The sequence below is a fragment of the Lissotriton helveticus genome, chromosome 10 (assembly GCF_964261635.1).
Source record: "Lissotriton helveticus chromosome 10, aLisHel1.1, whole genome shotgun sequence".
NCBI lineage: Eukaryota > Metazoa > Chordata > Amphibia > Caudata > Salamandridae > Lissotriton > Lissotriton helveticus.
Window position 1 is genome coordinate 258,572,804 of NC_136071.1, and position 22,464 is coordinate 258,595,267.

Sequence of the window (22,464 nt, forward strand, 5' to 3'; positions counted from 1 at the left end):
GTTATGGGAGGGAGAGTTTTGGTCCGATTATGTCTGTAAAATTGGTGTTGGTGTAGGGGTATGTTTTGGTGGTGTGGAAAAACGGAGTTGAGCTCTGGTGTGAAGTATTATGAGTGATGCAGAGTTTGTGTGATAGTGGTGTTTGTCTTTCTTTTTGGTTGTATGCTTCTCTGCAAATTAAACATTGGTTTGCTGAACTCTGATCCATCCAACGTAAAATCAGGGGGTTCAGAAACAAAGGCCACAGCCATATAACAAATAGTAGCAAAGAACAAGCAAACAAAATAAGGCATAACTGGCACGGTTCCAGCTTCAGATCCTGGAGCCAGTGAATTACTCAGCCAGAGAAATGCATGATTTGGGAAGGGCACAGTTTGCCTGCCCTGAGGCAGTAAAACTCCTTGAATCATGTTATGTCTTTACATTTTTTCTCAAACATAATTACAAAGTACACTTGCCAGGCATGGCACATGAGCTTCTAGTGGGCTAAATGTACCCTTTTTCCACTTACAGAAAATACGTCTCCAGTTGAATCGCAATTACCCTTGAGTTGAGAGCTAGAGCCATTGCGCTATTTGGGAGTTTTGGCTGAGTTGGGACGTAGCGGAGCTCAGGCAGGTTAACTATTGGAGAGCAATAGCCTGGTTAGAGGAAAAAATCCGACTTGTAACCGACTCCCTCTGACCCTGACAGAACGATTAGCAATAGCTAAATTGATTGTTTTACCCAAATGTCTTTATCAATTGATCAATATTCTCATGCTGCTCACTTCTCACTTTCTCCAGCGCGTACACTCCAACTTGATATTGCTAGAATGCACCGGCAAGCAACCTCGAAATGTCTGGGAAATAATTACATTCCCTTTTCGACAAGGGGGTGTCAATGCATCAGACATGTTCTTGTACGACTATGTGCGCAAGCTCAATATCTTCGCTACTGGCTGTATCCTACAAGATTTCAGCCACACATAGCAGTGGAGATGGACGCTGCCTCTCCCTGAGCGCTAACCACTGCGCTCTATCAAACTTACATGCCTCCACGAAAAGAAATAGACACAGTTGAATGTCTCAGAGGGGCATGGGATGGGGTGCGCTGTTGAGTCAAACTAAAAGAGCCAAAATAAAAAATATATATGCCCTGTCAATACCATTATCATGTATCCCAATGCTGCCCACCTTACAAGAAGGTAGACGCTAGAGTGTGAGCACGCAAGAGGAAATGTATTACCTACTCAGACTTATACCGACAGACATTTCATTCCCTCCTTTGCTCCTGACAACGCTCTGTGACCCACTTTGTTCGACACCATGCTCTATCAGCAGCTTTGCACCACATGCAGGGCTTTATGAGCCACTGCTCCATGCACTTGAACATATGCTGACTACAGTCTCCCCCGCAAACTAATCACTAGATTATTCGACATAATGCAGGACAAAGAACCATTCTGAATTCCAATGGCCAGCGACATGTGGGAGTGAGATATAGACCCTCCTCTTACAGATGAGAAGTGGAAATATTGCTGTGAACAAACCGCTGCTCTCTCACCCAATTGTAGACTGCAACTTATACATTTCAAATGTCTTCATCAGTTGTACCGTACACCGATACAATTGCCACGCATGGGGTTGGCAACAGAGTCACGCTGCATAAAATGCCTGGATCCTCAATCCACTTTTCTACATCTCGCCTGGGACTGCCCACTGGTGATGAAATACTGGCAGACTGCGCTACACACTCTGGAGCAGCCTGTTGGATGCCCGGTTCTACAGACCCCACTGGTGTATCTTATAGGGTATGTGAAAAACCTCCTGCCTGACACTTGCCGCCTAACGGCTATGCTTCTACTGCTTGCAAAACGTTGAGTTGCAATACATTGGGTACAAAAACTGGTGCCCAACAAAGCTAGGGCCTGGTTACAGGATGCAGCTTATTGTCGGGAGCAACTGGCTAACTACTGGAAGCCAATGGCACCGACATCCTGCCCCAAAGATATCTGGGAACCGTTACTATTGTACTTACGCCTGCAGGGCCTTCCACCCAGACCTCTTGCAGAGATGAGTCCCCCTTCAGATGCCGGGGCCCCGGAGCCAGGGCCAAAGGCTTCCTTGTAGACATACATGCATAAAGATGACCCATTCGCCCCTTCTTTTAAATAAGCCTGTACCTGTCGATTACACCCTATTTTAACAACTGAAACGTCTGATGGACAATGATGCCTGCCTCTTTTTCCAGATGTAGAAATCTTAACTTGTTTATTTAATCAGCTATGACAATAAGGGAAGTTACATTGCTTCTATGGTCTTGATCTGCCTTGTTCCACCCCTTACCTGCCCTCTCGCCCCCTTTTCCACCATTACTTTTGTTTTTATTCCCATTTTTTGTTGTATGATTTGGTAGCCAATAATGCCTGATATGTTTCAGGCCGCTGCCTTCTGATGTTCATTACCTCAAATGCCAATAAAGGCAATTAAATATTTTATTTTTAAATGCGCTTCTAGAGCCACGCAGAAGAAATTCTGTGCACATAACATTCTCCCACACTGAACCCAGTTCTGCTGAGGTATACTCGCCGCATAGCAGCAGTAGGTGAGCTGAAATGGATCATTCCTGCCTAAAGGAGATCTTGGTATACAGTATTATTGTGAAGTAATCCATGAGCTATAATCCCCTCTATGTTTACTTTCTATGGGAGATGAACTTTAACCTGAAAACTATATAAGGGGAGGACCCGGGAGTGAATAATTTCCTGGAAATGGAAGCTTAGTTCTCTAGAGGTTGTTGGAAATCAACAGTCACCTGGCATGCATGTTTAATGAGGTAAAGAAGTGAACTGTCAACCGGAAATAAAAGAATAGATGGAGGTTACCAGAAGTAATCGGCTACCAGGTGGTATGAATGAGTATGGTTTACAGATTGTGCCAGAACCCATTGTGGTTCAGTGATGAAAAAAGGCCTTAGGACATGAATGACCATACAGATTTTGATCTGGGTTGAATATATAAGTAATTGTCGTGAGGAGCACAAACGAATGAGAAGGAAGTGTAAAAAAATCGTCCACCTGGGCAAATAAGGAATAGATCAAAGGTTTGAGAAAGTGAATGGCCACCAAAGTAAGAAGAATAAAAGAAGTAGCCTGAATACACCACTGGGTAAGGATGTAACTGGATACCATTGTGAAAACTGAACACAAGGTGTATGTAAGGTAAGTCTGCTTGCAAATTGAACTTTGTAATAAGCCTCTAGCCTTTACTCTTCCAAGTAAAAGTGCTGTCTCAATTACTGGAGTTCAGGTGATCCCTGCCTGGGAGTGCCAATGCTAAGCATTTTTGCGCAGAGAGATCGATCATTTGGGAAAGTTAGGAATAGGTTCACCATGGAGGAAGGGCATTGGTTTGTGAGTGTGGGTAGAGAGAGACAGTAGCAGAATTACTATCAGGTCACTGCCTGGTAGCTGACCTAGGGAGCTGCTCATCTGGCGTTGGTCCCTTCGAAGGATGCTCCACTGTGCCACCTAAAGGAGCTCTTGGTACTTTCAAAGATAGGATGAATGACTGTAAGGCCCAAGGGGACACAGCTGGTTCAGTATTGCCTCATAACCCCCAGTAAGGAATGAGAAGAGAAAATGGAGGGCCCAGTATGGATGCTGGAGGAAAGACGAGGTCACAAGCACATTCTTAGAAGGAAAGGTAGGGAGCACAACGAATCGAGTAAAGAAGGCATAGTGGGCAACAAAGGATCCTGGGTGTAAGTTTGAGGACAGCAGGAAAGGTTTTGGACAGAAAATAAAGAAGATAGAAATAATCCAGGAGAAATGATGCAATGGTTGGACGGATCCTCGTGAGAAGATGAAGGGGACTACAAAGGATCCTGATGAAAAGATATATAAAGCTCAGAAGGATCCTAGAGAGAAGATGAAGAACCCAGGATGGATTCTGCAGAGAAGATGCAGGTTGTTAATAGGCATGCGACTGAATGAATAAACAATTTCTAAAACCATTCATGAATCTAACAAAATCTTGTAGATATCAAATCTGCTTAACTATTCTATTCTATTCTAAGCCCTACGCTGTTCAATGTGTACATGAGGCCACTGGCTGAGGTCGTCCGACAACACGGTATTAAGATCATCTCGTATGCGGACGACACTCAGCTGGTGGTCTCTCTGGCACAGAAGAACAGCAGGCTCCCCCAAATCAACCTAGCAGCATGCATGGAGGACGTCAGGAGATGGATGACAGCATCCTCATTAAAACTCAATGGCGATAAGACCGAGATAATGCTCCTTGGACCCCCTATTCTCACTCCCATGGACCAGCTATGGCCTCCCAATTTGGGTCCTCCTCCATCCCCGAAGGAGAACATTAAAAGTCTGGGAGTCTGGCTGGACAAAACCCTCACTTTCAATACGCAGGCAACCAAAACAGCAGCAACTTGCTTCGGGATTATACGAATGCTGCAAAAAATCCTGCCTATTCTGCCCCTAGAAGCTAAACAGGTTGTTATTCAGGGCCTCATTCAATCTCGGCTCGACTTCAACAATGCCCTTTACCTGGGAGCCCCTGACTACGTGCTGCAGAAACTTCAGCACACACAGAACTGTGCAGCTCGCACGCTACTCCAAATCCCACGCAGAGAATCAGCTAAGCCAGGGATCAGGTCACTGCACTGGCTCCCGGTCAGGGATAGAATAAAATTTAAGACGCTGTGCATATCGCACCAAGCCTTCCACAGAGCCAGACCTGAGATTAACCACACACTTCTCACTCCCTACTGTCCTGGTAAGTCACTTCGCTCAGAGAACGCATTCCTCGCTGCAGTTCCCAGAGTCAAAAAGTCCAGAGCAGGAGGCAGGTCCTTCACGCTCAACGCTGCTAAATTATGGAACTCCCTTCCCCTCTCACTTAGGTCCAACCCCATCCTTTCATCCTTCCGTAAAGAGCTAAAAACACATCTTTTCAGAAAATAGCTCCCCACCTGGAGCTCTCCCCTCCTTCCTCAGAGCTCTGTTACCTTTACTTAGCGCTTGGAGGCCCTTGGGCAGCAGCCGCGCTTTACAAAACTCCTTCACTTCACTTCACAATTCTATTGGCATACTATTCTGCAGAGCAGGTGCCAATAACAAGAAGTCACTACCTCTTTTTCTGTCTGGCCAGCTGAGACACAACACACATTGTTTCCTAGATTGAAAAGTGTGCTTCAGGGAATATTGTGGACCAATTCACCATATGAAATTTGCTGAACAACATAGAGGACTTCTTATATCAAGCTCCGCGACATTGACAGCCAGTGGGGCGCATACATGGTTGAATTTTCTCACACCTTTTAAGAGGACCAATAACTGTGCCCGAATTAAATGCCGGTGATAGAGTATTTTAATTTCAGGGCATTATTAAAATCTAGATGCAAGCCATGTTTGTTACAGCATGATGTGGACCCTTTAGAGTGGGTTGACGTTGTTTGCAATGAGCATGACATAAGGAAAGTAGGATGAGGTGATGTTATCAACCGAGACGGAGAAAGCAATCTTCATTCAGCTTAAATCCTTGGGTTTCATCTTTCACTTAGATGGGCAATTACTTATGTGTTGTGGCCATGAGAATTACGTTGAGGATATGAAGGGAAAGTCAAGCACTGCACCTCTTAGACCCACATAGAGTGCAATGGTTGAAGTAACAAGGTGGGGGGTAGGACTGAGCGGATGTCACTGGCAATCACCAGCATACAGGGTAGGAAGTCCACCATTACTTGAGGGTGTCCGCGGCTCCAATGTTATACAGGGCGGTGGCTGGAGGAATGATAATATTTAATTAATAAGCTATATCCATTGTTTCCACACTGGGATGTCTTTGTCTTGCAGATGTGTGGGTTCCAGACAACCCTGTCAGATCTGGAATTAGAATCTCAGAGGACCATATCCTCACAGAAATCGGCTAACTTTGGGACTGATGCCTTTAAGTGAATCACCCATACTATTACCACTATACACATTAAGCAACTGCCAACTGTCTACCGAATGTGCAGTGCAAGGGTGGAGTGCTGAGGGGGGTGGGGGCTATATTGCCTGTGAAATATTTAATTACAACACTATTTCGTCCATTATATCGACTACCACTATATTATCAAGGTAAGTATACATGAAGTTAAGAATATTGACTCTATACATCCATATATAGCCTTATCTGGACACAGAAATGGTAGATGGTATAGAGGATGCAATACTGTGTGTGTGGTATCATAACAATTATGTACGTCAGGTAAGTGTTGCCCATGAAACATGGAAAGAGACTCTGGTGTGGTGAAAAGTGTAGGATTTTGACTCCTAATTTGGGAGATGTTGCAACCCAACTCCCTTGATGGAGGAAAACAAGGGAAAAGTATTATGTGTATGGTGTAGAGAATCAGGACAGGAGAGAATTGAGGATGTTAAGTGTGCCCGTAGGGCACGGCTGGCCAGATCCCGAGTCCTTGTGGTTCTCTGGGGGTCTCTCAGAAGAATGAGCATAAGGACAATGGGAATACGCCTAAGGACAAATAATGCTCTTGTTTTCCCTAGATCAGCATGTAGTGTAAATCCTAAGTAGAATTGGAGAGTAATAACTGATGTTTTAATGGAACACATTAATGTATAAATAAGCTGTGTGAGGGTACACTGTGCGCGTGTATATAAACAATGGATCTGCAAAGGGTTTCTTCTTGATTACAGGCATCAGACTCTCCTTGCCTAATGAATATACATTCAACCACAAGTCTTTTTGGCAGCGTAGAGGCATACTGAGAAACAAGAGCGAAAGATGACTCACAACTACAGTGCCTAAGGAGACGTGTTTTTCAAACCCATTAAAAGGGAGGTGTCAGCCATGTTTAGGTGTGACGAAACATCACATGTAAATTAGACAAATAATCCAAGGAACTGAGCAATGCTAAGTGTACACTGTAAATTTCAGAGAAGCCTATTGTGAATTCAGTGTAAGCCTAAGACCTGTATGGATTCTGGATACATCCAGTGGGATCCTATTTTTGCCATCTATGACATGACGATGACACACTAGGATTCGAAGATGGCCGTAGGGTAGTCACCAGGCAACACTGGGACAGGAATGTTCTGAGAATACATAGTCAAGCTGTTATTTTGAGGAGCATAATTGAATACAGAGGAATGAAAACACAACTGCAGCTGATGCCCTCTGGAATAGTAATTATTTTCTGCACTCCAGTGTTTACCAAACCTGCCGAATGCTTTTGCCAGCAAACTGTGTGCATACCTTTAGTGATGCCTTAATTATAGATCTGCTGTTTCACAATATTTTTTACATAATTGTAAATGGAACATGTTAATTAGGTTAAAGGTATAACAGCAGGAACATCACTGGGTACAGGGCAGTAACATACTGCCAAGGGATAAACCCAATTACCACTACGTCACGCAAAGGAGATCATGCTGAAGTAGGCGGTGCCATGCAAAGTATTCCACAGGTAGTAAATCTCCCTGAGTGCAGCCCTATTCCTGTTGTCTGTACATATTTGAGGCGATATGTTGGGTGGGGTTGTGACCCTATTAACAGATCTGCCCACTTCACTACAGTAAGTGATACTTTTATTACACAGGAGGAGTTTGTAGATCAAATTGCATACAGAATAACATAATCCTTTTGCGTGTTTTATTGTGGGTGACGGTATATGGTTGAAGTGATGGTCTCCACAAAGCCATCTGTGGAGATATTTAGGGACAATGACTACCTTTAAGGAAATGTTGTGAGAGGAGTCATCTCCAAGGTGACAGACACCAAGCTGCCCAACTCTTCTCAGAAGTGACATTTCCAACCGGGGTTCTTGATCCCCCCATATGGTCGTATTTTCAATTTTTACTGCCCTGTAGATGGATATCAACATTAATTATGGTCAATAGCATAAATACCATATTAAAAATCCAGTGATTCACTGCTCTTATATGATACCACTCAAAAAACAAAGTTGCTTTTTCACTGCGGTGACGTCACCTGGAAGCCCTCACTTTTCCAGTCTTTCACCTGCTTCACCTAGATTGTCGGGGCCAGGGCAAGGAAGGGGAATGATGGATGACAGTTTGTTTGCTCTCTCACCCACCTTCTTTGGTTTTCTTGGGTCTCTACAGAACTGAAGGGGGCGGGTGCAGGAAGCAAAATGTAACAGGTGAGCGCCATCTTTCCCGTCAGCAATGGGCCTGCACAGGCTTGTGACTTCCAGGAATTTCAGTCGCTGCTGATCACTGGCTCTGCCAACCCTCCTAACAATATGGCTTAGGATGGAAAGAGGGAGCAAACAGTAGCGGGTTGGGTGCCGGGACACCATGGAGAATTTTTACTAAGATTTTGCACCATGTTTGCATCACAAAAGTGACCCAAATTGCTAAAACATTCTTTTTTCAATTTACTTTTCAGCACAAAACTTGCTTTGCGCTCTAAATTCAATTTAAAGTAGCTCAAAGCAGTGCCTAGTACTGCTTTGGAGTACTTAGTGACATTGGAGTGTTCCACGGATGATACATCGGTGTTGCCATCCAACCCTATCTTCTAACGGCAGGAACAATGGCGAACGGGTAGCGTGCACAAGGACAAACTAGACAAGTCATGCTTTAAATGTCAGATGAGTAACCAGCGGCTCTGTTAATCTGTATTTTTAAAATCTAATCTGGAGAAGAGCGAAAAATAAATAGAAGCAGGGGAAATGATACTATGGGGAGTGTTGGGCTGAATCAGGTTTCAACAAACAGTCCACTGATGCTTTAACATTCAATCCAACAAGAACAAGCATTTGCAATGCAATGGGTCTCGCATTAGGAAAGTTTGAGCTATTGGTATTGTAAATGGCAAAGTTTTTATTTATGGTTTTTTTTTTAAATAGCTAAATTAATAGCTTTGTCATTTACAATGCCAATAGTTATAAATTTCGCAAATGTGATACCTATAGCATTTGTAATGCAATATGTTTTGTATTTACATAACTTAAATGGCATCCCAGAAGCGCAACCGCGCTACGCCGCCGGCCTGCGACCAGGAAGTCAGGCAGGCCGGGCGGGACAACCGGAAACAGGAAGTAGGAGGGCGGGAGCCTACCCCGCCTCCCACGGAAGAGCCGGAAGAGCCGCGATTGTTTGCAGCACCGGAGCAGGCAGGAGCCTACCCTGCGCCCCGGTGCCGAAGAAGGGAGGAAGAGTCCTGCTGCCGGTGAGTGGGGCTTCGCTTTGTGGCTGGCCTGCGAGGGCGGGGGGGCATGTGTGTGTGCGCACGCGCGCGCGGCGGCGGGCTGTGTATGTGTGAGCGTGCGTGCGTCTTGGAGTCTGTGTGTATGCGTGTGTGACTGTGGGGGAGGAGGAGGGGGTTGCCTGTCTGGGTGCCTGCGTGTCTGTGTAAGTGCGTGTGCGCGCGCGTGTGTGTGTGTGTCTGTCTGTGTGCATGCATGCATGTGCGTTAGGCTGGGAGTATGGGAGGGCGGCGCAGGACGGAACGTGCGCGTTCGCCCACACGAATCCAGCCTGAAAAAGCTCGTGCACCCTCTTGTCCTCCTTCCCCCCAGACTGATCGCTATACGTCTCCAGCTGGACACATGCATCCTTGCGGATGCATTTTGCCAGCGAGACCCAAAAACGTCATAAAGGGCTGGGGAAGGAGAGACTGGGATTTCATTTAATCATGATTTATTTTCGACCGAGTATCGAGTTTTAATTAAGAACTTGATTTTGTGTTTGCTTCATTCTGTCCCTATCTACATCAAAACCCTATCTACATTAAAAAAAACTGTCACTCTCAAGGCGAAATGCTTTTATTACAGCACACATACCAAGTAGGACAAGTTTTAAAGTTACTGTAAGCATAGTATTTTGCGCTAGAAAAGTACGCTTCCAGTACAAAACCTATACTTGACATTCGCAGACACCTTTGAACTATGGTGCAAAGGTGTCTGCATGGTACTCGACAGCCTGATTGTCCGTCGGTGCTAGGGAGGGAGAGTGAGTGCCATATATTTGTCCTTCCATGCAACACAGCACACCATTTTTGCCTGATGAGCTGCATGCATGTGCATTTAGTAAATAGACCCCCATGTATTTAACTGTTTTCCAGTTGGATGTGGATGGGTGGCTAATGTTGAAGGCAGTGGAGGTGGTAGCAAGATACGAGGTAAATTTTTCATATCTGGTGGGGGAAAAGGGGCTAATGCCTTGGTTAGTGGGTGGGGGGGGGGTTATCTCAGTCTTGCAGTCATTCTTTTTTATCCCTACTTTATCGTTCAGTCAATGTTTTGTAATCATTCCCTTCCTCTTCCTACTCCCTTTCCTACCTTCCCCTCTTGCTATGGGTCAATGTCTAATGATTTTTTTTTTTAAATGCCTGTGCTCACCACCCACATCTAGCAGCACAAATTAAGCACAACCTATACAGAACATTTGATAGGCAGGAAAAGAGTAAAAGAGTTATCACAGCAGCCCAAGTGGGACCCTGATATTGAGTCACGGATCCTAGTGTGAACCCCTTATAAGTCTCTTACATACCTAGGAAGAACAGCATGTCAGCTATTAGCTAACTTCTGAGAGAAAATTACGCTTTTTAACAAAATACACGGGCAGACTTGAAATGTTAGAACTTTTCGCTGCATTGATTGGAGAGGACTTCTGAGCGGGGATTGAAAATCGCAAACCTAGTGAATAAAAAACTCAGCATAGGAGAGAACGAACCACCTAGATTCTAGAAGCAAATAAACTGAATAAGTCCACCAGCTCCCAAAATAGGGCAATAAGTATCAGTAATTGATTAAAATCTCTGATAGAAAGCATGTAAAGTCACCTGTCAGAGCTTTTTGATTGGGACAATTAGGATGAAAAGTGTATTTAAAATGTGACAGTTTACATGGAAACAACCTCTTTTTGTGACTATTTTTTGGTTAACGAAGATTTGGTGGGGGTGGTAATTCCCCACCCCTCCAGACGGGTATTGCGCCACTTGGCTGGGGGTGGACATCAGTGTGTGTAGATCTTCGAGAACGAATTATATTTTCAACTGAGAGTTTGTCATGGTCATACATTTCTTGATGTTACTTAGCCTTGTATGTTGAGCCCCTAAACAATGGTAACAAAATGGAAGCCCCACACTTTCCTTTCATGGCAATGCTTGGGAGTACAAACAGTCTTGATTAAAATGAAGTGTTGGCCTTAAAGTCTGATGAAAGAAACTGCATTTCTGTCTCAGGCAGGAACAATGGCGAACGCGTAGCGTGCACAAGGACAAACTAGACCAGTCATGCTTTAAATGTCAGATGAGTAACCAGCGGCTCTGTTAATCTGTATTTTTAAAATCTAATCTGGAGAAGAGCGAAAAATAAATAGAAGCAGGGGAAATGATACTATGGGGAGTGTTGGGCTGAATCAGGTTTCAACAAACAGTCCACTGATGCTTAACATTCAATCCAACAAGAAAAACGTCATAAAGGGCTGGGGAAGGAGAGACTGGGATTTCATTTAATCATGATTTATTTTCGACCGAGTATCGAGTCTTAATTAAGAACTTGATTTTGTGTTTGCTTCATTCTTGTATCATGACATTTTACAGTTTAAAAATCAGGGAGATTTATTTAAGACTTGTTACTTGGTTTTCACGGCTGAAACATGAAATCTTACGAAACCGTGTTTTCTGATAAGGTCATTAAGAATTTAAACAAAAAATACCCTTGTTGTGGTCACCAAACCTACTAGGTGCAGTTACCGCCAAGATCTTACAACGTATGAAAAATGATTAGTTAGCCTGGAATTGGTTGTGATGAGGAAATATTACCTGCAAAGAGGGGGTAGTGATACCCCGACAATGACTGAAAATCGATGCGGAAATAAGGACCTGTGTGTGGAAGCAGAAAAGGGGTGATTTACAGAAGAGGAAGCCCCCAAAAATATGAGAAAGAATGGATCTGTGGGTAGAATACCATGGCATGAATAATTACTGGTGTAGGAATGGAAAATTAATGAGGGAATCTTTAAGTGATTTTTGTATGTGGCAGCAAGGGCATGGGGGCTTATCTTCAGATGTTAATGCACTCACGAGTGAATATCACACAAAGAAAATCCTCTAAAATATTGCAGTGATTAATACATTACAGTGTGAATGTACCACATCAAACTTCTCTGTTCACTATTGTAAGTTGCTGGCACTTGGAGTACAACAAAATCTATTTTACAAAAGTCATACCAAGCATTAAATAGTTTTATATTTGAAGGGTAGGAATGCCACAAGGTTGGTCTTTTACCAGCCTGGCCTATATTTTTAAGTCCAGGAGGTAAAAGAATTGGGAAAAGCATGGAATTCCTGTATTTTTCTCCTTCTGAAACATAAACCAATGACAGCAAACACTTAAAGAAACAAGTTAAAAGAATCGAGAGCTTTCTAAATCGATTCAGAATGATTATTAGAACAAACAGGGGGATAATTGCCATTTACAAAAGAATCTTGACAATTTTGCAGAAATAATTTTTCACCTACCAGCTCTGGTTGTTCCAGAATAGCAATACCGAAATTAACGGCCAATATATTTTTGTTTGACAGTTGGAAACCCTAGTGAGTGGACACACAATTTTCTTAAAGTGTCTTGGACAATCTTATGACTTCTGATTCCACAATACTCTTCACTGAGGCGGGCCAAGGAGGAATTGTCAATGGTCAAGTGGTGCTACCTGAATTTTTGTACCTGATAATGTGCCGTTGATGCTGCTGGCTTAGGTATAGGGCCGATTCGAAAGGGAAGTCTCCATACTCGGGGCGGAATCTTCGCAATGAGAATTCTAATTGTGAAGATTGCACCCCAAGTGCAGAAACTGTCCCACGATTTCAGGGCCTCCGCCTCGAGTGCGTAGGCCCTTTATGAATCAGGCCCTGTGTCTTTAATGATGCTGCATGCATCATTTGCATTGTCATGTACCCTTCTGTACATAATTACAATATTTAAAAAAAAAGGAAAGCAGAACGTTGCCATTCACTTTACCCAGTAATCAGTTCAGTTTCTTCTCAATGGGTGCCAAGTTGGTGGATACCCAATATAATTTCTAATTGAAATGAAACTCTCAAACAGGTAGCTTGAAGCCCTGAAAATGAGTTTTTATTCGGAACAAGCCTCAGTTACCACATCTAGTACAATTACACTTATTGAAAACAATACTGTTGCACCTGCCCAGAGTTTCACGGCTTCTCACTGTGTAAGGGGAAAACAATTGCAGCACAAACTAGTGACAATTTCAGAAAAATGATCACATTTCTTCTCTCAGTAGGAGTCCTATCTGTTTTGTTCTTCTATGGACCAAGTTCCACATTGATGACTGCGGTTCAATTCCTCAAATACAATAATGAAATAAATGAGATAGGGGTAGAGAGAACAGCCAGCACCTCGTTCTGATTACCCCATTCATACAAGTACCATGTATACACAGTGTCACCTTTAGAAAAACACAACTTATTTAAGGGCGGGCAGAAACCTCTACGTTACTTTGGGTTTTGCCCTGTATTCGGCTCCCATGCCCCGTGCGACAGACACCACTGGTCCTGGCTGCTTAGCACACAGTACTATATACTGTGGCCAGAACCGGAGTGCATTGCTGATACACGCCACCATGGAGCACCCCGCAACTGAGCGAGACTCTCAAGGGAGAGCTTGAGTAGTTCACTCGATTTTTTTAAGCCAAAATATTCACAGAATCACATAATTTCCCAGATACGTCTGATAAGAATTCCTAGGCTTTACATTCAATTCCGAAGTAGGAGTCAAGGACTCTGCCCATACTCCTTTTGGCACAGTTGCAATGAATACCAGGGCTGCGCTTACAGGGCTGCTGAAAGAACTGAAATGGCAAAGGATGCCTCTGCACAATCTGTCCTGAAAGCAACCTATTGTCCTCCAGCTCCCAGGGTTTTTTCTATTCCCTTATGATCAGCCCTGCCTAGACTTGGATAAGTAGTGTGACTTGCACATGAGAAGAAGTTCAAGCTTTGAAATCGCTGTTGGCTCACAAGCCAGTACAAGTGTAATAGCTATCAATGGCATCAGGCCTCTAAGCAGCGGTGAACATTAAGCAAGGACCTGACCTGTATAGTTCCAGGCTGGGGTGGTGGACTCTCACTGAGACTATCTTTTTTGGCACTTTGGCGGAAATACTTACGATATGAAAAGCGCCAGTCCCGTAAATACTCTAACTTACCTTACTGATGGCAGGTCTTCCTCAAAAAGGTATCAGAGCAAGAACATAACGTGTGAGGGCATCTAAAGTAGAGGCGAGGCTTCTCTGTTCTCTTTCAACTAATTATCATATTTGATGTCTTGCTTGAAAGAACTAAGAAACCAGTAGTTGTGGCAGGGGCTCTTGAAAAGTAAATCCAGGAATCTTCAATTCATCAATATGCAAAGGATCTCCTCACAAAGCCACAAAAACATTGGACGCTGCTTTGGATTCAGGAACCCAGGATCTGGAACAACCTCAACCCATCTTCAAAGGTACATCAAACGAAAAGCTCTTTATGAAACTCCTTTTCACCAAAGTATCAGGATACCTCACCTACATACATTCATAACCCTGTACACAGTTGTAACAGGAGCAAAACACACTGAAGTGACTGCAGGACATGTTTGACTCTCTGTGATACTGGCCAACAGAGAAATGGATCACACAAAGGAAAGGGAAGGTATGTGAAGTTTTAGGATGATTGTATATACAGCCAAAAATACGAGTTTGACTACCATTCATGTTAAATGGAGAAAATCAATGTCTAGTGTTTTTTTCAAAAACACAAAGACCCTACATGCACAAATACACCAGAGATACTTATGTATTATTTCAAGTCAACTTCAGCTTTAAAATCAATGATAAAAATGCGTGGGGCAGGAGTCCCACCTCCCACCACATAACCTAAGTCAGGAATTAGCTCATATAATGAAATCAACTGTGATGGCGCGTGGCAGGGAAGATTCCTGGCAAGGAATTGCGCTTCACCCAAGAAGAAGTAGAATGGTAGGTGGAGTAGACACGTAACCGGATTTTCCAGGTTATTTTTAAACATCACTAGTGCTTAAAAGTTTAATGGAAAAAGCATCTGCATTGCCACGCAAAGTAGTGACTTTAAATATTTATAACAAGTATAAAGGTCGGGTGTTCCCCCGTCAACTGCCACTCCATACTTCCTTTATCCCAACAAGGTCTCATCCTATTAAAATCTATGCCTCTTTTACCATCATCTTTGGGTGTTTTTCCGCTCTGTTAGTCTGTATTGCTCCAAATGGAATCAAAGAGTGTAGAAAGTGAGTAGAAACAGGGACAGAGCTGTCAACTGGTCCCAATTCATGAGGGTGACCCCCTGCTAGCCCAGAATGTTCAGCTACCAGCATTAAGACGACTGAAAAGTTGAGTTTCACTATCCCTATCATAATAACAGATCTACGAGCCCCAGAATGGTTAGTTGTACTGCTTTGAAAATTAGGACTGGCTCAAAGTCGCCATCATGGCATTGAGCGTATTCACAGCTATCTACTGGAGGGGGTGTGGTGAGACTTTGGATAGTTCTTAATGTTTTGCTTATTGCTTCCTTATAAATCTAAAAACAGGAGAACGCTCTACTGCACCAGATTCAGAAAAACTTTCAAGAAATCATGGTGTGGTTGAAAGGGCCATGTAATTGGTATAATACTAAACAGCACAAGTGTGCAGGTGCTATTAACTATTTCATACATATTTGTGATTTGAGGCACTTAAGAGATAAATTCTTTGGATAGGACTTTGTTAGTACCTACTGAATTACCATTCCCAGCAACCATTTCACCAGAGGTAGGTCCCAGGCCAGTAGTTTTGTCATCATGTTTCTTCTGATAACCAGTACTGCCAGAAGCAGTTCTGAGTGGTGAAAGGGTGATACTCCATGGCATGCGGCAATACTTCCTGGTAATTTCTGGATTTGTTGATAATGGTGATAATGGTGAAAAACAGGAAAAAAGGCTGGTAAACAGATGACCAGTAATTTTCACCAACATGGCCCATTTCTGGCCTGTTCATAACGATCTCCAAATTGATTTTTAGACAGTGTCACGGGAAGTGGCATAGCCAAAATTATAACAAGGTTCTCTTGGTTCCAAATTCAACAACGCATCTAAAGAACCTTCCTTAGGTGGTAATCAGTGAAAAAAACACATATGGGTGCAGTTTACGGGGTGGCCCATCAAACCACTATATATCTTTCTTCTGCATCAGGAATTCCCCCACAACCTCTCAAGGGATGCTGGAAACAGGGAGTGCAAAATGAACATTTACAAACTCCTGTTCTCTTGGTAAGATGGAATATCTGTGTGTTTTTAATAGGCCATTTTTAACAAGCCGTAAGTTACAAGGTGGTGGTCCAGGTTTACTGATAATTTGAGCTCACATGGGATAAAACCTGTAAACTCTTGACATAGAAAGAGGCTTATTTTGTTGGACGCTGCACCCCCTTACCTTCCAAGGTGTTCTGGATGATGTGGAACATTTACTGCCAGTCTTCATCTTTTCTAGAAACTACACTTTGCCCCCTGGGCTTACAAGCCATTTACAAAGGAAAAAGCAACACTGCAAAATTCAGAAAAATTCAAAGTGCTACTGGCTACAGGCCAGGAATGTCAGAAAATGTCACACATGACAGGGGGCCGTCTCTTTTGTCTAAAAGGGGGGGGGACACTGGTGTGCTCTATACAACATCAAGTCTTAAACCTGGCGGCCTCTTTGCTGCGCAGTGAGACAAAGTGCAAGACCACACCACTAATTTCAAGATCTTCACAACGGTTACCATGAGGTCTTACTTCATGCCATGAACTACACGTCAGAGGCAGCGTCTACATTGTTTGCACAGAAAATTATTCCACCTGAACTACCAGATGGTGCAGTGTGGGATAACGAAAGGTTTCCGGACTCGCAAGGTGGTCAGGTGGGGTGGAGTCTTCATGTTTTCACTGATCTACGCATTTGAACAGAAGGGCGTGTAAGTGAAAAGTCATACTGAATGAATAAAGGAGTCCATGAATTACAGCATAATTCATAATCTATCACGAGGTAGATGATGCTCAGATCAGAAAGGCACTCTGCAGAATTAGAATATTCTGACTTTTGCCCCTAAAGATATCACTACACTTACAGAAAGGGTTAAAAAAAAACATGTTTATTCACATTACGGAAAAATGTGGAGCATTGCAACAAAGGGTATTTAAACTGAACAGTTTACATCAGGACCCAGCAAGAACTTTTTTCTTGGTGTTATCTGAAAAAGTGCATTTTGGTAGTAATTCCAACTTCGACAACCGGACTGAAAGTTAAAAGCAGTCCTAGAAAATATTTTAATGGCATCTCCATATTTCACAGAACTAGACTGCAAGTCAAACCAACTGCATAGGGGACACGGGCACTGAAGGGGGGGGTGTCTTCTCTTCCAACTATAAATACATTTTTTTGAGTTAGGACCAAACCATCCACTTTCCATCACAATTTTCCGATTATTCTCTAAAGAGCTATAGACTTTACAGCAGGTCTGGGATTTGAAAAGAATGAAATGTCATTCGTCACAAGTTCTTTTGGGGCGTGGCTGAATGGGCTCCTCCTCCGGTCTGAATGGACCTAATGCTCTACAGCCACTGGGGTTTTACCTGCGCTCAGTAAGGCCAGCCCGGGCCTGCCCACAGCAAACTCGTTCTACTGGAAGCAGGATCAGGAAAGGGCACTTATGTACTCGAGGTGCATTCCTGCCTTCCAAACAAAGACGCTTTTGTCGTGCTCATTTTTCACTTGACTTCAGCTAACTGCGCATCTACACCATGCGCGCTAATTGACAACGTTATACCATTTACCAGAGATTTTTTCTATTGCATGTTTCAAGCCAGAATGCAAAATACATATTAAAATTGCCCTCTTGGCTAGCTGTTGCATCTTTTTGATACCGACAAATGTGGATCTCCCTTCACTGTCGAAGATCATGTTCTGAAGTGGTTTAAATGTGGCCTGTTGTTTGTCAGTGTGCGTGTAAGGCAGTTGTGAGCGGCTCACAGACTGCCACGCGAGTGTCCCTCTGGAACAACTCCCAGGGCGCCCCAGGGGCTCCGCGCCTGCTCCTGTACACACATACCTTTCTAGTCTGCAGAGCACCTGACTCGCTCACGAGCTGGTTCGCTGCTGCGTGACCCCGAGCAACGGTGTGTTTCAGTGGGGAGTGTGAAATGCAAACAAAATGGCAGAAGGGGGTCGATATAATGGCGCATAAAAGGGTGTCCCCAGCGGTGTGCTGGCCACAATACCAGCATTTAAATATTGGCTTGCAGTTATATACCAAAGTATCGTGGAGGTCAAAGTTTAAAATAGTAAATCGATACTTCCCCATTATGCATTCCCACCTTGACAATAGGATTGTGGTTGGCACTGTGCAGCTGAAAGATGTGTGGATCATAGCTATTCTTGTACTGTAAGACACAGTCAAGCCAAGGATAATGTGGCTGCCATTTCTAAACTCATTCCAATGTCATAAGCCAAATGGGGGTGGCTATCAAAAATTGTTGAGGGCTCCTAAAAGTTCACTTGGGCTAGCTGTCGTGCAAATATGAAAAAGTCTTTGGTGGAAAGGAGCCTCCTGAGTGTAACAGTTTACTACACAGCAGAAGGTACATTATACATTGTTATGCCCCTGGCGTTTAGCACAGATGCCACTTTGCCCAGCCAGTGTGGCACACAAAAAATGTCTTTACTGCCAGTGTTTCTATGTACTGCTGAAGAATGAGAGGAGCAAGTGTCCTACACAACATGAGCTTGTTGGTGGATGCAGGTGTGGGGGGGCACTGGTGCTCCGTTTTGGAGACCGGTACTTACTTTTCATCACCAAGAACATGGAGAAAAGGTGGCAAAAGAAAGAGAGAAGGAGCAGGAATGAGAAAGAACCCCGAAGAGTAAGAAAAAGAAACAGGAAGTGTAGATTGGTGGAAGAACGGATGAAGAGGTTGAATTAAGACTAGACAGCCTTGGGTTTCAGCAGTCCTGGCAATCAGGATCATCACTGGCAGACTCCTAAGAAAAACTTTGGCCACCAGCGCTTATGTTTATCTATTTATTTATTTATTACAAGCTAAGCATTATGCACATGTTGTCAGCTAGGTAGGAGATCAAAGAGGCGAGTTGATCACATGCTGCCCTAAGTCAGCACCCACGTAGAGTTTGACGCAGACCAGCCCGATGATGTTAATGACTAGTCCATTACATTCTACATAAAAACTCCAAATCAATAAATTGAAAAAAAACATTAATTGACTTACATTTTATTTTTCAAAAAAGCCCAGGGAAGCAAGGGGGGCTTATTTATGAGAGTCCAGCATCACTTTTGCACCTCATAAAGTGGTAAATGCGTGACACAGGCCTCTCATAAAGATTTAAGAAGCCCCGCAAAGCCACCTTGCATGGCTCTAAATGACCTCATAAATCATGAGATGGAGACGCAGTGCAAATCGGTGTGTCGCCTTGCTCTGTGCCGGGAGGCGTTCCGTGGGCGTTGTGGTGGGTTTTCCCACGCAAAACCTATGGAATTTGACACTGCCCCATATTTAAAGTGATCCAAACCTGGGGAACTGCCAAATCCGTATGCCTTACGACGTGAGTAATAACGAGGAGAAATATGTTTATTTAACCTAATTGTTGCCGCCTTCCCTGTGTGCTGCATTCTAGAGCAAACCTAGAAAGAGGAAAACACCTCTCCACATTGTTTTTGTGCAGGAAGGGGCTCCTCCCTGCACAAATGATCCTGCCTGCAATGGAGGCACCCTTGCACCATGGTGTTATTTATGTTGGCGCTAGTCTGCTGAAACGGCACCACAACTGGCAGAAAGGACAGTTTTGGACCCTACTGCTTAAAAAGGGTGTATTCCTGCCCTTTCACTTTGACGTAGGCCTGCACAATAAGCTGCCTTGCTGCACTGCTCTACGCCAAAATGCCATAAATGAGGCCCGGGGTGTTTTACATGTACTATACTCAAGGCTTTAAATGGGATAAAAAACGTGGTTGAGTCTCTCAATGGGGTGTGGCTTAAAAACACTTCAACACTTCAGCTAAAAAATTGTGCTTACCATAGTGTGCCACCCAACTGGTATGTTGCAGCTTCTGTCATTGCTTCAAGATATATAATACAAAAACAAGTAACATTACACCTACAACAAGCCAGGACTATTGGCTTTGTCAATATTCTTCGTTGTACATAATAAAGAACATGCTGCAGCTCTTGTTTGTGGTGTAATGACTAGAGCTCCCGTTTCTGTAGTTAGAGAAGCAGGTTGGAGTCTTGGCGTCGGTTCAACAACCTGTGCTTCTGGGCAAATAAGTTCATCTCTTTGTGCGTTAAAAAAAAAAAACACTGAATATATCCTTGTGTAACGTAACTGGTGCTCATATGTTCCAATACCTTCGGGTCCAGTTCGCACTTAACAAAATTGCAAAACAAAAAAAGTTACATCAAAAGCAGTAAACGGCTGCAGAGATTAGTTTTTTTTTCACTCCGAGGGTGGGGGCAAAAATGGAGAGCCAGATAGGGACCCGTCTCAGCACCTGCTTTTTAGAGCGGACAGTGCTGAACACCGGCAGGACCCGGCCCACTTAAAGCCCTGACTATACTTACGGTCATTTTTAACACGCTTAACCATGAAGGTATTTGCTTGAAAACGATAACAAAATAAAAAAAAATCCTAGCTTTCAACCACAGCCACATAAGACTCCCTCTTCACTAGGCAAAAACAAAGACGCTTCAGAAAGTCTTTCTACAGACCCGCAACCCCTTTAGGTACCCAACACTCCAGTGTTTGCCAGTGATATATATGTAACATGCCCCTCTCTGGCACAATATATCTATCCCCTCTAGGTAGGTGCCCACGAACTGCCGCAGCAGGAGCCTCGCCCAAGCCTCGCTGTCCGTAGTCAGGCATAAAAAACCCTCTAAACATGGATGTTTAGCGTTCTGTAGGATATATGACGCACCAGCACAGCACTGACGTGTACCCGCGTAGCTGTGTGACCACAGGAAAGTGGGCAGAACAACACAAGCATCAAAATAAAATGCAGGAATATTAAATAGAGACTTTAAACTATCCTGAGCATTTGCATCCGACGGTGTGGACAAAAAAAGGATTCTCCTCTTGCGCGTCCAGTGTAAAAATCCAAATAATTCATGTTTTGGTTGCTTTAATCGGACTCCGAAAAAAATCTGCACAGATGCTGCGCAGCTTTCAAAGCCAAGTTACCACACAAGGGTGACGACACTATGTAAATAGTCGAGGAGAGGTTTTTGATAAGTAGAAACAAAGTAAAACACTGGAACTTACCGCGAATTGCCGAGCGGCGCTGGAGGAGGCTTCGGTTATCTTTCGGGAGCAGCCCAGTGATTCCCAGCGGAAGCCGAGCGTCTGCCTGCCAGACACCCACTTTGTTCTGCCTGCCAGACACCCACTCTGTTCCTGCTCGACTTGCGGCCACTGCCTGCCTCGGAGACCTGCGAGCGCGCGCCGCCCCGCGCGCCCCTCCTCCCGCCGTACCTGCAGGGAGGGCGGACACACCCTTCCCTCTGTGGCGACCGCGAGCGGAACTGCGCGCGGCAGAGCCCAGGCCCGGCTGCCAGGCAGCGTCAGGGAGCAGCTAGGCCTGGGAGCAGCTAGGTCTGCTCCTGGAAAGGACGGCCTTCACTCACTTACTGCGCGAACATGACTATTCTGAATGTCGTGCAGGGACATCTTAAGGACTTTGGGGGCCCTGGGCCAAAGGTATTTTGGGGGCCCCGGTTCGGAACAACTTTGAATTCATGATCCAATTACAGGTGTTTCATGCCCTCTTTGGCTAGGTAACTAACAGTGCAAAAGCACACTCGTCCAAATTCTAAATGTGTTAATTTCTAATATTCGGGGACAGTGAGTTGTGTGTTCAATACTGTAACACAGCAGCAGCTCAATAATATTACTGCAAATAATCTCTGTGATTCCCTCCCATTTCGCAAATGTGAGGTTGTGTTTTGATCTAAAAGACACTTTAATTATGGATTTTGCGTGAAACAAACACATTTCACTATCATGGACTCACACATCACACTCGTTAAAAATAAATTCAAGGAAAACGGTATTTAAAACAATCTGTTTAAAAATTATTCAGGGTCAACAGGGCAAGACTCTGCATAACAGAGCTACCTACAACAGGGGCCCCATAAAATGCTGGGTCCGTGAGCCAGAGCCCACTTTGCCCATGCCTTAAAACGTCTCTGATGTCCTGCTGTTGTGCTGCTGATGCCAGGGTGCTGAAGGAGCATGGGCAACAGATTTGTGAGGACTCTCAAGTGGAGAATTGGGGCCCACCAGTGGGGGGGCACTGACCACAGACACCGGAATTGTGTGTTAAAGGCCGCTTTATTGGAATCAGGTGCACCCTGCCTATTCCCCAA

The 22,464-nt window shown here is 44.0% G+C and overlaps 1 protein-coding gene across 1 annotated transcript in view; it reads right to left on the minus strand.

Annotated features, from left to right (window-relative positions):
- VILL (villin like) overlaps positions 1-21,623 on the minus strand; it is a 337,454-nt gene extending 315,831 nt beyond the window's left edge. The window contains exon 1 of the mRNA XM_078665275.1: positions 21,362-21,623. The gene's annotated coding sequence lies outside the window, so the exon portion shown is untranslated. The remainder of the gene's footprint in view (positions 1-21,361) is intronic.
- Between the last annotated feature and the right edge of the window lie 841 nt (positions 21,624-22,464).